At 32.2% G+C, this 14,583-nt stretch overlaps 1 protein-coding gene across 3 annotated transcripts in view; it reads left to right on the top strand.

Annotated features, from left to right (window-relative positions):
- LOC149409338 (Krueppel-like factor 7) overlaps positions 1–14,583 on the top strand; it is a 354,445-nt gene that overhangs the window by 305,339 nt on the left and 34,523 nt on the right. The window lies entirely within an intron of this gene.

Raw genomic sequence — 14,583 nt, forward strand, 5'->3', positions numbered from 1 at the left:
CCATTGAGTTGGATGCAATAACAACTTATGATGAAAATGGTAGTTTTGAATAAACTGTGTTCAAAGTTTTTTGAAATGCATAATTCACTTGTAACTATTGTTAAAACTTTAGCTTGTATCTCCATCTGCTTAAAACCTTTAAAAGTTAAACAGCAGATAAATAAAGGATTGGATAAACCGAAAAGCGATGGGAGCAAAAACTGTTTGTGCGCGTTTAATTTGTTATTGCAATCAGCTCCTTAATTTACACATTGCGGATAGTGGAAATGATTTATTTTTCTCAGCTAGGAGAATGTTCAAAATATATACTTTTTTAATAGGTTAGACTAAGCTCTTATGTTGTGATTTCTTCTTTCTTGGTTGTTGATAACTTTTGAGTTGTTTTTAAAAGGTTTGAAAACATTGTGAAACAAAAAATAGTATTTTTGTCAGTTAAATCTCTATTACAAAAGCAATATTTCTTCTCTTAGGCATGTCACAAAAGGGGTAGATTAGATCAATACATCGGTTTTTTAAGTCAGAATCAGACTGTTCTTGAGTTGGTGGAATTACAGGGAATGGTTTTATTACCAAGGATAATTCTCAAATTCAGAATAGATTCAAATAACATTATAAGTAACTCCAGATGCTCACTTTGAAATGTAACTCTTACCGACAGGTGGCTCCATTACATTTTATTGAACATGACTGAAGTTTTAGAGGACTTACTATTCTGATTATAGCAAGTTTTAGATTCTCAGAAATCTGATGGAGTTTTGAAGGGTGGGTTTTATAATAACCAGTGGCGTGCTAAGAATTTCACGGTCTCTAAAAATGGCACCCAAAAGCTGTTTAGCGTGGTTTTCTATAATATTATTTGATTTATTAGAAACTAGATTACAAAAGACATGAATGTGTTTGGAAAAGTATGGAAAACTTAACTCGAAAATTAATGAAGCTATTCAAGAATGATTTAATATTTTCATGGCCAAAACATTATTGTGATTATGAGTTATGAGTTACCACGCTGGGTTGCGCTTCCTCCCTCTTTAGCCAACTGTAAGGACAATGTTATAATGTCCATAATTAGTTCTGCCCTCATTACACTGAAATGCTCTCCGAAAGTTGATCAAAGAAGAAGGAAATGCAACGCGGTTCAATGACTCAAAAATTAATAATGATATGTTTTTAAAAATAGAATTCTCTACACTTTGTGATGTGATATTAAAGTGGTGTTTTACAAAGTGTATTTTTTTCATTTAATATAATTCTCTACTACTTTTGAAATATAGTTCTATAACCTTTATCACGTATTTAATTGGATACAATCGGTCTTTTGAGAACTTGAAACATAATCGTTTAACTAAACAGATACAATTTCAAAGTGGCAAACAAAAATGTGCTTTTGATTTTGTAGTTTTAATTTTATAACAAAACTGTGACGTTTCTCGTAAGGTCGTGTGCTACATGTAAATAAATTGCCTTAAAAAGGTGCCAAAAAGCCGTCGTGTGTAATGAGAAGATATTTTAATTACTCGGTAAATACCAGTAAAATTCAAGTAATCACAGATAATTCGTAACTTACTTTATTATTATATAAATATAATTATTTCAATTGTTTTTCGAAGATTATCAGCGCCATTAGAAAAAATGAGATACACAACACATAATTATAAGAAAAAAAAACCTAGTGGCAGGATCTCATCTTATATAGCGTTCCGTATTTCTCTTAATGTAAGCAACAGCGTATCTCAGTCCCACCCGTAACGTAGAATGTAGTATTTGAAGCTACATTTAAATTACGAAAACACCGCACGGTCGTATAATTTATTTCGATCGTGCACACACATTATTTGACTGTCCATCTTTGTCATATATGAACAAAGTTTAAATTAAAAAATTACTGGAAACATAGGAGTGTTTCTTACTTGCCAAATTATTACTTTATTTTGTGAATAATTGACAAATCAAGATGTATTTTAACGCCATTTATCTTATGATAAAGAAAAATTGACAGTATTTGTTTTGCAAATGCAAATCCTGAGGCGAATATTTAATAAATGCAGTCAGCTTCACAAATCCTACAATAATTATATCATGTGATTGTTCACGGATCTGCGCTTGTACGTATCGTTGATTCATTACATTTGTATAAAATACGACAACTGCCTGCAGCCAATTAAGCTAAGTCACTATACTGTAATGTTTTCAGTGTCAAGGCAATGCCAGAGGGAGAATCAAAGGAGAAGAGGGTTCGTTAGCTGACTATTCAGATCTAGTTACTCAATACATTTAAATGCATTCCAAGCAACGTGTTTATTCTGAATAGTGCTGTACCTGGGTGAAACGTGTTTCCTGGCATTTAGCACGAGCTGAGTTTAAAACAAACTTACTTGTACCTCTGTAGGAATACTAGAACTTTGTGCATACAACTAAAATATCCTCAAATGGTAAGCTCTGTCATGAAATATGCACAGATAGATCTTAGGCTATTTCTTTATCAATTCAACTAATTTGAGTTCCAAACTTTTTTTTAAACCATAAGTTATACAAATTGTCAGTACAGGTATTGTCATAGAGCTTTATGTAATCACTTAGGGTAACCGCACACAGTTTTTTGTTTATCATGATTGATTATTAATGTATCTCAAACAAACACAAAACCTACGATTCATATTACCAAAAAATTCAAAAAAGTTCACATGAATGTCGGTTTTGCGCACTTGGCCAATATGGGGGGTAAGCATTCGCCTTCTGTAGTATAAGTGTACGCACTCTACTTTTTTACACAATAGCACACATTGATAATAGAGGTGAAACAAATGAGAAAACAGTGGAAACATTTAACAAACAATCATATTTTATTTTATAAGCAATAATTATTAGCCTGAAACACTCATCCACATTGAAAAATCTCCTGATAAAAGATAGATGACGCCAACGGGACGGGTTCATGTCCCGTTGGCGTCATGAATGGATGAGTGTTTCAGGCTAATAATTATTGCTTATAAAATAATTGTTTCCCTTTTTGCTATGCATAAAAAATTTTGTCTTAAACATTAGTTTACCAAAAAAAATAATAATCATATTTTATTTTCTACGCAGGAGTCACTGTACAATTCAAAATCTGTCTTATACTGAGTGACGAATCAGATTTAGGAAAGTGAATTCTGATCAAAACCTTGCACTGTAGTACCGCTCACCATAAAATTTCCTTTTCCTTTCCTAAACACGCTCATTAAAGAACATAAATATCGTTAAGTCCAATTAAGCCCTGAATCTAAATTTCGCTAATAAACAATTAGTTAGTGTAAATTATGTGTGAATCTCAAGTGACCTACCAGGTAAGTATGGTACTGTATTATTAATATTAGATTAATAGATTAAATTCGTCCGTTTCCTACTTTTCGCCGATGACATTAAACACTTTTTGAGAATAAGGTCGTTAGAAGACTGTAGAAAACTCCAGGAAGATATCGATGCAATTATTGACTGGAGAATTGATAACAACCTCTAGTTCAACTTCCAAAAATGTTCAGTCATATGCTTTACAAGGGCATACAAGACCACATATTTTAATTACAAAATGAAAGATACGTCACTGAAACACATGTAGACTTGCAAGGACTTGGGAATTGTGAAATTGAATTGCGCCCTTAAGGTGAATTTGCACAAAAACACTTTTGCGCTATACAAATCATTCAAATAATATTATTATTTATTATGATTAGTAACACATGGAGACTTGCAAGGACTTGGGAATTGTGTACGACATTCGCTTAACATTTCACGCTCATATTGGAAAAATCTGTAAATCAGCCACTAAATACTCGTGCCTTGTGTTATTACCGATATTGCAATGTAGTGGTTTATACTGTTTTTACAAATAAATAAATATTATTTCCATATATGATTAGTAATACTTTGATCATTGTAGAAATGTATTATAGGTATATTTGTACAGTGCCCTTAAGGTGATTTTGCACAAAAACACTTTTGCGCTATACAAATCATTCAAATAATATTATTATTATTTAATATTACACACAGTCTGCTTTAAAATTATACAAAGGGATACGAAATTGATGAATTCAGGAATGAGCGCAGGTGAATCAAATGTGGATTACGCTAGTACATTTATCCAACGCGAAAGGTTACCTCTCTGCTGTTAAATTATTCGATTTTTTAAATATTTAAATATAAAGGGTTATTGGTTAACGATTGAAACATATTGTGATCAACATAAATAATTACCATAGACAATTAATTCCATATGGTGAATGTAGGTGGTAATGATCCATACGATGTAGGTCATACGGTCACACAAATCCAATACCCTCCCGAAAGCGGAAAACCCCGAGATCGAGTCCCGGTTCCGGACCGGGAGTAGGTACCGACATCCTTTAAAAAATCTCGATCCTGACTACCAGCTGTCGGTACATTGGGTTTTGGTACGGTAGTTCATTAGAGGTTTTTGCGTGTTGAAAGTGAAAAATATTGTATACAACAACTTGCGGTGTAACGGTCAGCATAGTTGCCCTCCAAGCATTGATTCTAAGCCGTTACAACTCTTTTCTTCATATTTGTATCTAGATATATATACTTTTTTGAAAGATATTATTAATGTTTTAAATTTAATTACATTACTTCGCCGAAGGCACGACGTGTTATTCATCGATGCAAGGTTTTTCACTGTAAAAAAGTTATAACCTGAAAAGGTGCACTCGATTTTCCTGCCCTCAAGTCTGGACATTAGATGATTGTACTGAAATTAGATGTAAGTATTGCAGATAATTTAATACCAAAAGGTACTATAAAGATACTTGGAAAGATAGTTTACTTGTGTTAAATGCGCGAGAGTTTATAATGTTTACTTTAACTAGTACTTTTCAAAAGTGTACCGATTTATCTAGCCGTATAATATTATGTTGTTGGCATAAACTTGATCAAAGGTTTTCTATTGAGATCATCAAGAAGAAGTAGTGAGTAAGATATGATGTAATCCCGTGCCAAGTAAATTCCTCCCAGCGCATATATATATACCCACATTCGTAACTGCAGTAAACAGCATAAACATGTTTGTCCTTGCATTTATTGAGAGACAATTACTGCAAAAAACGTGAATGCAACCGCAGATGATAAGAGATGATAATTATTTTATGTGGATATTAATGAGATTGCAGATGTTGAACGTAAAATCATAAAAAAATACTTGAAGTGTTAAGTGTTAAGACTGGTCGGTGGCTGGCCAGGCGTAGTATGTTCAATTCCTCAGCTGGAAAAGTCCTCTATCACAACGCAACCAACTTTTCCGCTCACTGTGATAGTAGTTTTTGATGGTAGGAGATTTTTAAATATTTTCAGGTTATTGTAATGGTTAAATGGTCAGGTTATCGTTAATGTAAGCGCAAGAAAATATTTTTTTTATGTTTACAAAACAGCAACTTTTCTCTGCTTTCTATAAGTACAATATGTATGTATTTTATATATAAACCCCCTCGAAAAATTTTTGTGAATTATGTTCAAAATCCTATCACAATTTATTGCGTAGTTTAGACAGACACGCATAGCGATTTTATTTTACATATTTAGAGATTTTTAAAATAAAAATTAATAGCTTAAATTTATTTTAGGTAAATCATTTTATTTAGAGTAAATGTGGCCAGATGTACAATAAAACAATCCCGATTGTCCTTCATTATCGATTCCTTTATTATTAGTTATTTTTTATAAATAAATTCCAAAATCTAAAATTCTCATGTTACAGAAGCTACAAATATTCATTAATATATGGACACATCTCTCATTATTATTGCTGAACCATTTACACGATTAGTGTTAGTAGATAAACTTCGACTTGAAACTTAAAAGAATCGTTAAATCTATGTAAGTATGAAGGTATGTATGTATGAAAGTAACATGTAAATACAAATATACAAAATGGCAGTTCAATATTTCATATAGGCTACAAGAACTATTATCTATTAGGTATATGATTATATCGCAGCATAACTTCCACACAGTTAAAACACGTTGAACGCCATTGTGGAAATGAAGAAAAATTACCATTTTAAATTTGAAAAAAAATACTCAGATGGCATCGGCGACCGTCAAAACGTAACTTTTTTTTTTGACCAAAATTTTCCATGAAAATCAAGAATTAACTGCTGTCACCGGTGACCGTCATGGCGCTATGGGAGAAAAATGACGATTTTCGTGATTAGGTCACCGGTGACCTACATGGCGTTCAACATGTTAACACGTGGTGAGAAATTAACAGTGCAAAGATCTAGCAAAGGCTAAATATCTCGGCGTTGCGATGTGCACGTTGAACTTAATTTACTGTTGATTTGCAAAACTTTGTTGTTTTTCTTTGTAAGAAATCTTACCTACATAAACATTCCTTGAAGGTGAGCTCTTACATCGTGAAATTCACAAGGCTGAAATAAAAAAAAAAATTCTTAAACATTTCTCATCCCATCTTTTGAATATACACGGATGATTGTATCGAAGCCACTGTTTAAATTATAAGAAATAATTTAAACAATTTATCATAAAGCAGATAATCTGATCGTGCGAAGCAGTAAAAACGGTGAACTCGTGAACGAGTGAACGAGTGGTGAAATTTTATTATTACAAATTAGACAGCGGAACTTGTTTATAAATAAATTATTTTTCAATAAATTAAATGATAATTTTATTGCATATACATAAAAGAAAAAAAGATAAGACTATGTTTTATACTATATTTATTCCATCTTTTAAAAAATAAAACTAATATTTTCAATGGGGTTTGAGAATAATGCGTTAACATTATCATAATGCTTCTTTTAATGCATTAACATTTTTTTTTTAAATTATATTTATTCAATAAAAAAAATTACAATGTGTGATATACATATATACATTTCACTAGTAATAAGATAAAAGATATTATGATATGATTAATATTTATTATTTTTCAATGTTCTCCCATAATAAGCAATTGCTTGTGTTTATGGTATGAGGTATTATTTGTTTAGTTTCTTAGATTTTTATTTTATTTTTTTAATGTTTGTTTTTTTTTCATTTATTTATTTACGTTTTTTTTATTTATTTATTTATATTTTCTTAATTGTTATTCTTATTTTTTTTACAATTGAGAAGAGAAGAAAAAACAAAATATGATATCGAAGATGACTTTCCTTTGTATTCCAAGAATTTCTTTGTCCGCAATTTATATAATCGGAACACGGAAGGAACTTTCATAATAATGTTCTGAAGCTTGTTGAAGAAGTTGAAAAACTGCAGAGAGTGGCTTCAATACTTCCGTAACAATAATTAAATTCTTTCGTTTTATCAGTGTTCTTGGGCGTCGTACGTTTTTGTTTTCATCGTTAGTAGTTATGTCAGACAACTACTAATACTACCTTATTTAGAATAATTTAAATATTTTTTTTGTTTTCATTTAAATTAGGTTTTATCTGGATATGTGATCGAACGTAAATAAAAGTCGTTTATCTATATCTACAGCGATAGTTTGTTTTTAGCGTTTTAAGAGGAAGCTACAAGCCAAAAATGTGTATATTCTTGGTAATCGTTATCGTAGGTAATAGGCATTAAAATCGCTTGACCAACGGAGTCTAGAAATGTTCGATTTCAAGGACAAAACTGGTTTTTATTTATTTTGTGAATAATTTTAAAAGAAAACAAAAAAGTTAATCAAGTGAAACTGTCACAGATAATCTTAGCTATAATACTGTGTTTTGTAAAAGTTGTTTCCTTTACGCCTTCATACATTTCTATTGAAAAAATATTTTTTTTGATAGTTTACATTAATATTTTTTATTGAGTAATTAATTATTTTATTTCTATTCCACTCAAGTGAAACGATAGGAAAACCTTCAATTTGTCTAAAACATATTTTTGGTATTCATAATGTACACCAATTCGTTATAAAAATTAATCAAAATTGTGATTTAGCATTGAGCTTCGCCTTAATTACAAGACTGTGTTGTTTGGCGGTCTGTACCCTCTGTTTACTCCTGCGGCAAGCGGCGTGATGGTTAGTTAGTCTGTATAACAGCATATTCTGGTAATATAGTAGTGTATTTGAAAGAATTACCGACAGTTTATTATCATTTAGGTTAAAATTATTTTTACTTAAAATAGGTTATATAATATTTAAGGTATCATTCCACATTATCAACTTCAAAAAAAATAATTTTTTACTGGATTTCTTTTGGTGGAATATTTCATCACTCAATACAATTTTAGCGACATGGGTTCAATTCCTAAATGCGACTTATTTGTATTCCTAAATTTGTTGTACTCATTTTCTCTGAATGGAAAAAACGAAAAAGATTTATTTTTATTATTAACCGCTTAAGGACTACGCCCGAGTATACTATTAAGTGTGGAAATTTATACAATCGAGATAACTCGGGCAAACTTTAACTACAGAATGGACCACTCGAATATACCCCGGTAAAAATATATATACCTACTGTTTTTTATTCTTTTAAACTTCCGATTTAGTTGTCCGGGTTAAGTCTTCCCCAAAGGAAAAACTTAACCCTTCCACTCACTTTTCCACAAATGATCAGCTAGTCAATCAACATTATGTAAGTGCATTATATAAGCAAAATAAATACAAAACAATACAAGAACAACACGTCAAATCACCAGAGATCAAATGGGAAAATAATTCACCGTCTCCAGATATTTTCATATCAGAGGGTTCGGCTCGGTAGAACTTCTAACAGGGCCTATAAATCCTACTGATCCCTCAACATAAATATTTAAAAAATCTTTTGTTATCCTACATGTATTCAAAATGACCGACTTTTGCATCTTTATATATAATTTTTTTGATAGATCTAATACGCCTAAATTTTTAATTAGAGAGCTAGGTATAATGCCAGTAGCCGAAATAACGAATGGTAATATTTTTATAGTCTGAGAATGCCAAATTCTTTTTATTTCATTTCCTAAATCTGTGTATTTTCTTATTTTTTCACTAACAGATTTTTGAATATTACAGGAATTTGGAATAGCGACATCAATGATATAAGTTATTTTTTTAAATAACAGGTTTTTATTTAAGTTGTTTTTATTTATAAAGCAATAATATGTTACGTGATTGAAAATGGATATTTTTTATCAATTTATTTTATTTCTTGGCCTACACTATGCACCATAGGATCAACTTTCTGTCCCGTTTTGGTCCCTTATTGGCTTTGATACAGGATATACTCGTGGGTTCAGTTAATAAAATTAATTAATTAAAAAAGTTTTTTTAATTTTTTTAACGATTGGTGTTAGAAATCAGCTTCAATAATGGTTTTTTAACTAATCGTCCTGAAACGATGAACGGTGTTATGATTTTTACCGTATTACCATATATCACAGTTACCTCTCGAAACCTTTGCATTCAGTCAGTATGTCAGCTAGCACATAATTGGTAAATTAAGTGTGTTCCGCGCATAAATTGTTTTAATTGCGGGTACAAGTACAAAATATTACGTGTGTATTAATTTTCCTAGAAAAAAAATACAATGTTTCCATTGTTCAATTGTTTCCGGCGGATGGAGTAGCAGACGCTGAAGTCTTCGTGTATCTTTCCAGAAAACAAATTATTTGTCGGTGATTCGTCGGCTGATTAAATTCCTGTTGCGATAATCATTATTTACATCATTATAGGCTTCGTCAACTGTTTTTCAATGTCGTACCAATGATAACGCTAAACCAGGGTTGACAAAATTCCATATCGAGGTGAAAATTCACTATCGAAGAGCATATTCTATAAACCACCACGACTATCTAAAATGTAAGTACATGAGGAAATTTTTACACCTATCACTGAAAAAGTTACTCTTTAAAATAATTCTATTAGAATTTGATTTTTTTTCTCTAATGAATGAATGCAAATCTAGGAAGCGGATCCGCTTCGATCTGAATCGGAAGTCGGATTCCGATTTCCGATCGAGCTCAAACTCGCAGATAGACTCGTTGTCGATGACAATGCATTCTTTCAACTTTTGGTGGCAATTACGGACACTTACGCGGACATTTACGCAATTCTACGAAATCAAACGATATTACAGCAATTAATACGTGAAATAAATGTTGGTCCTACTCGATCGGCATTTGGCGAGGTTGGTAAAGTTGTCGACTCCAGTAGGAATGTTCAATATTCAGTCACGGCATTTTTGATTGTTTTCATAAGGTTAGTTCTGCATTCGGGCAAATTAAAAAAAAATGGTTTGTCGGGTTGGTCTTGACGATATGGGAGTATTTAAAAATTGGTAAGCTCGGGTCATTATTCAGAATTTTAAATAATAGAATTTAATAAAAAAATTAACGTCGTGTTTGAAAGGAATTGATGTTAAAGAATTTAATGGATTTGGGCCTGATGTCGTTGATGATGAAGTTATGGAACTTTGTTTGGACCCTTTATATATAAGACAAAGTTATCATTTATTTTTTTATCACTGAAACGAATGTGGTCTCAACATGCAATGAAATAAGTACCACTATTTTTTTTATGACAAGTTTAGTCGTACAATAAAAAATACCTATATGTTTCTTTAGATAACAGATATGCTTTTTGCAGTAATGAGTATTGTGCGGTGTGCGGTAGGTGGCACTATGTAGGGGTCAGAGGAAAGAATTACATCCTCTCGTTGCCTAATGAAAACCTGTGATCGCGACCTATCGCATCCTAATGCGCTGCCTCAAGCCGTTCACAAGATTGTACTCACCAGCAGATTTCATTACCTCGATGTACGGATGTAAGTAGGGCCCGAATTTTGACGATGTTAAATAATTGGATCACAAGTCACTGTCATGGTTAAAACACAAATCACTGCACACGGCGTTCAACATTTGCAATGATTATGTTTTCTACATCATTATATTAGTAGTTACTGATATAGAACTTTCAATATATACATACGTCCAATTCCCACGTCGTGAGAGGGTCAGAAGTCGAAGAATATGTATTGCCGCAGACGGTGATTCGTACAATAATTCGTAAACTCAAGTTAAAGGTTGAGTCCTGGCTCTGTAACTTGCGGGGAACAGAACTAAGTTAGCGGTAATCGATAGCGTGACAAAAAAGTATTATTTGGATTTTTCTAAGTAAAAATTACTTTAAATGACGCTGAGATAAATAATAATAAAAATATTAATACTGACTCTATCAATATTTTTGCAACTGCCTGTCTTGGTGTTGAACGAATAGGTTCCCTTTGAACGAATAGAGAATTCCCCGCTACAGACGATAAGGCAGTGAATATTTCATCTGACATAGACGCATTACATGTCGCTCGTTGGCAGCGCTACGGGATTTCATTTCCGGGAATATGTTTACTCTGTGTTCATTGTTTTGAGTACGGTTGAGTGAAATGCCCAATTCTCTACATACAGTAATGGCTTACGCATTAAAACTGTAGTCCTCAGATCAGACTTTAGTTTCACCAGCAAAGCCAAAATAACTCATTAGTTTTATGAAGGTATCTACCTTTATAGATTAATAGCAACAAATCTCCCCACATTAAAAATACACAACAATAATATTATTATAAGTTGTTGGTTAAAATGGAGATTAGGTTTTTGATGAATAAAAAATGGTTGTATAAATTTAGGATTGTTACAAACTTGTGATATCTATCAAATAGTCGATCAGTTCTCTTTTAGATTATTGATATTTGATCGGTCCCCATTAAACGCCGATTCAAGGTGCATTTCAGCTTTTGAAGTAATCGCGATCAGCTGTCAACCATAAAAGTTATGAAATTATGATCACAATTGACCACAGTTGATCATTATTTATGATAATATTATGAGATTATCGACTTATTTAAAATTCAAATATTTTCTAAGAAGTTTTGAAATATAAATGATCTTTGACACTAGGTATCTATTTTCATTACATGATGAATTTTCAGATGTTTTCACAATATTACTAATGTATTTTACGGTTTCGGGACCTTACTAGGTTTTAAGCATGACGGACCTTACAAACTCACTTTTAGGAGTTTCGAAATATAAATGCTCTTTGACAGTAGCTATCTATTTACATTACATGCATAGGACATATGAATATTAGTAGACCTGCCCTGAGTGATTAAAAGCGTATTATTCCCCACTCCCCATACCGGTTCCATTGGAGCCGGCTGGGCTCGCGTATGGCTTCCCGTGAATCTTGAGAATATGACGTCATCATTCTTGTTCAAACTAGCGTCGAGCTATGGTCGAGGCATTTTATGAAATAACACGGCAAAATAGTGCCTTGTGATATGAAAACTTGTAAAAATAGATGTGAAAAAGAGAATAAACCCAATTGTCGTAGGTATTACATTCCATATGTAAGCATCATTTTAAGCTTATTCACGTCGTATAATATGAATCAGTTGTAGAAACATATACTATCACATCGAGCCAACATTGGTCGAATGTAGCGATTCTCAAGTGTGCGTATCGTTGTTACTGGGAAGTAAATTATGAACACTTATAAAAGTGTCTTAACTAAATACGTAAACAAAATATTCGACTCTGAAAATAGAAGAATTTTTTTTTTGCCGAATTTGGACTTCGCAAATTTGTTCATAACGTGGCAAGTAATTTGCGCTCCCATGTAAAAATGTCTATTCATTCAAAAGCAGATTTTACTTTTAAGAACTAAATGGTGATATTATAATGCGAGATGCCTATATACTGTCAGATTGATTTATTGACGAATCACAGTCAGCTTTACCCCCTTCGTTCTTCAACAGTTGATTTTACCCCTCACCTTTAATTTCTAGTCTATATATTCATATGTCTTTGATTATATGATTTTTCTACAATATTCAATCTACTTTCATCCGTCCTCTGCTAGTTCCATGCCACACTGCCATGTATACGAATATATGGCAGTATTTAAAGTCATCTATATAATATAGGTAATAGTGTTTTGGACACGGTTCTCGTTCCCTCTCTCTTTCAAATACGATGATGGCATTATTTAAGTGAAACTTCTTTACGCGCGTCATGCAATTTCGAGGACCGGAGTAAAACCGACTCATGACCGTCACGAAAAACCGTGATCATTTCGCTATAGGAGCCTAGCTAATATTATATACCTCTAGACCACGAAGCTGAGTTTAGAGAGTGACCTAAAAAGGGTATATAAACTCAGCTTCGCGTTCTAGAGGCAGAGCGCCCGACTGTCGTCGTGAAGAACCGAGGTTGGATCCCCGCTTTAACTATTTTTTTTTCCTTTTTTATAACTTTTAATTTTTTTTATCACATGCTACTTATAAATATGTCAATAGACAGAAAAAAAGAGAGAATGAAATGAAAATAGAGGGAGAAGAATACTAAAAGTTTCACTTCCGTCGTGCGTAGGCTTGCCACACACTGTATTTTTTTTTTTTTTGACTTGACTTTATTTATTTATTTGCGGAGTTCTGTATTGACAAATAAAAGTATCTGAAAACTGTGCCTAAACAAGAATGTTTCAATCATTCTACATTTATTTGTCATTTTAGTAGTCTAACTAGTCGTTATATAACTAATTCAATCCATTAAATGATTTACCTGTAGAATATCTTTGAACAATATAATTGGAATAGTGTGATTGGATAATACCCTTTTTATCTTTTTTACAAGTATTCTACTAATTTGATTGCCAGACTTAAATAAAAAACAAAGTATGTTTTACTATGTTACATCTATTTTTAAATGTCTATGTCTTTTAATTTTTTTATTTGACTGAGGATTGAACCTTCCTACCCGGGAAGTGGAGTCGAAGACTCTACTAACAAATATTTACTGCGCATATTAACTGCTACAATATTCACCAAATGTAAATGGATATATGTCCGCGTGTGTGTGTGTGCGTTTTTTTCACCACGTGCTTCGTCGTCAACGACGAGTCTATCTGGGAAGTTTCTGCTTGATCAGAAAACAAAAAATTTAAATTCATTAGCCCAGAAACCCATACCTACATGAAAATCGGCATTCCTCTAATAATATACTACCTATGTAATATATACTAATCAACATCATTTTATTATAAGCAATTAACTAGCCTGAACACACAAATAAAAAATGAAAAAATCTTCCGAGAAAAAATAAATGCCGTCGACAGGAATTAAACACGCACATTCTGACTGCCGGTAAAATGCACGGAACCACTGTGCTACGTCGGCTTATTTTTGACCGACAAAGAATTCAAAAATACTAGTATTTCATTCAAAATTTATTGCTTTTTTTGTCAAACAACAAACTGAAAACTACCAACTTTATGTTTGTAGGAAAGGTATTTTTATGGTATTTACCAAATATTTCACCATTAAATGAAGATATAATATATCTCGACGCCACCTAGTGAGAAATTAATTATTTATCATATTCATACACTACCAATGGGAATGTAAGGTGACCGATATGCTGAAATAGGCCAAGCCACGCTAATACAGCGCGCATATAGCGTGGTCTGTCACAGGATTTACGGTTGTCTCAAAGCTTAATGGTTACATTTCTAACCTTTTTATTACATCGATTTTACAGAGATCTTTTTACGTACCTCCATTTTAAAATTAGGTACCTGCTTTTCAAATTTGCGGGTTAAAATCA

This window comes from Hesperophylax consimilis, chromosome 31 (genome assembly GCF_061612785.1).
Source record: "Hesperophylax consimilis isolate HC1 chromosome 31, BYU_Hcon_1.0, whole genome shotgun sequence".
Lineage (NCBI taxonomy): Eukaryota > Metazoa > Arthropoda > Insecta > Trichoptera > Limnephilidae > Hesperophylax > Hesperophylax consimilis.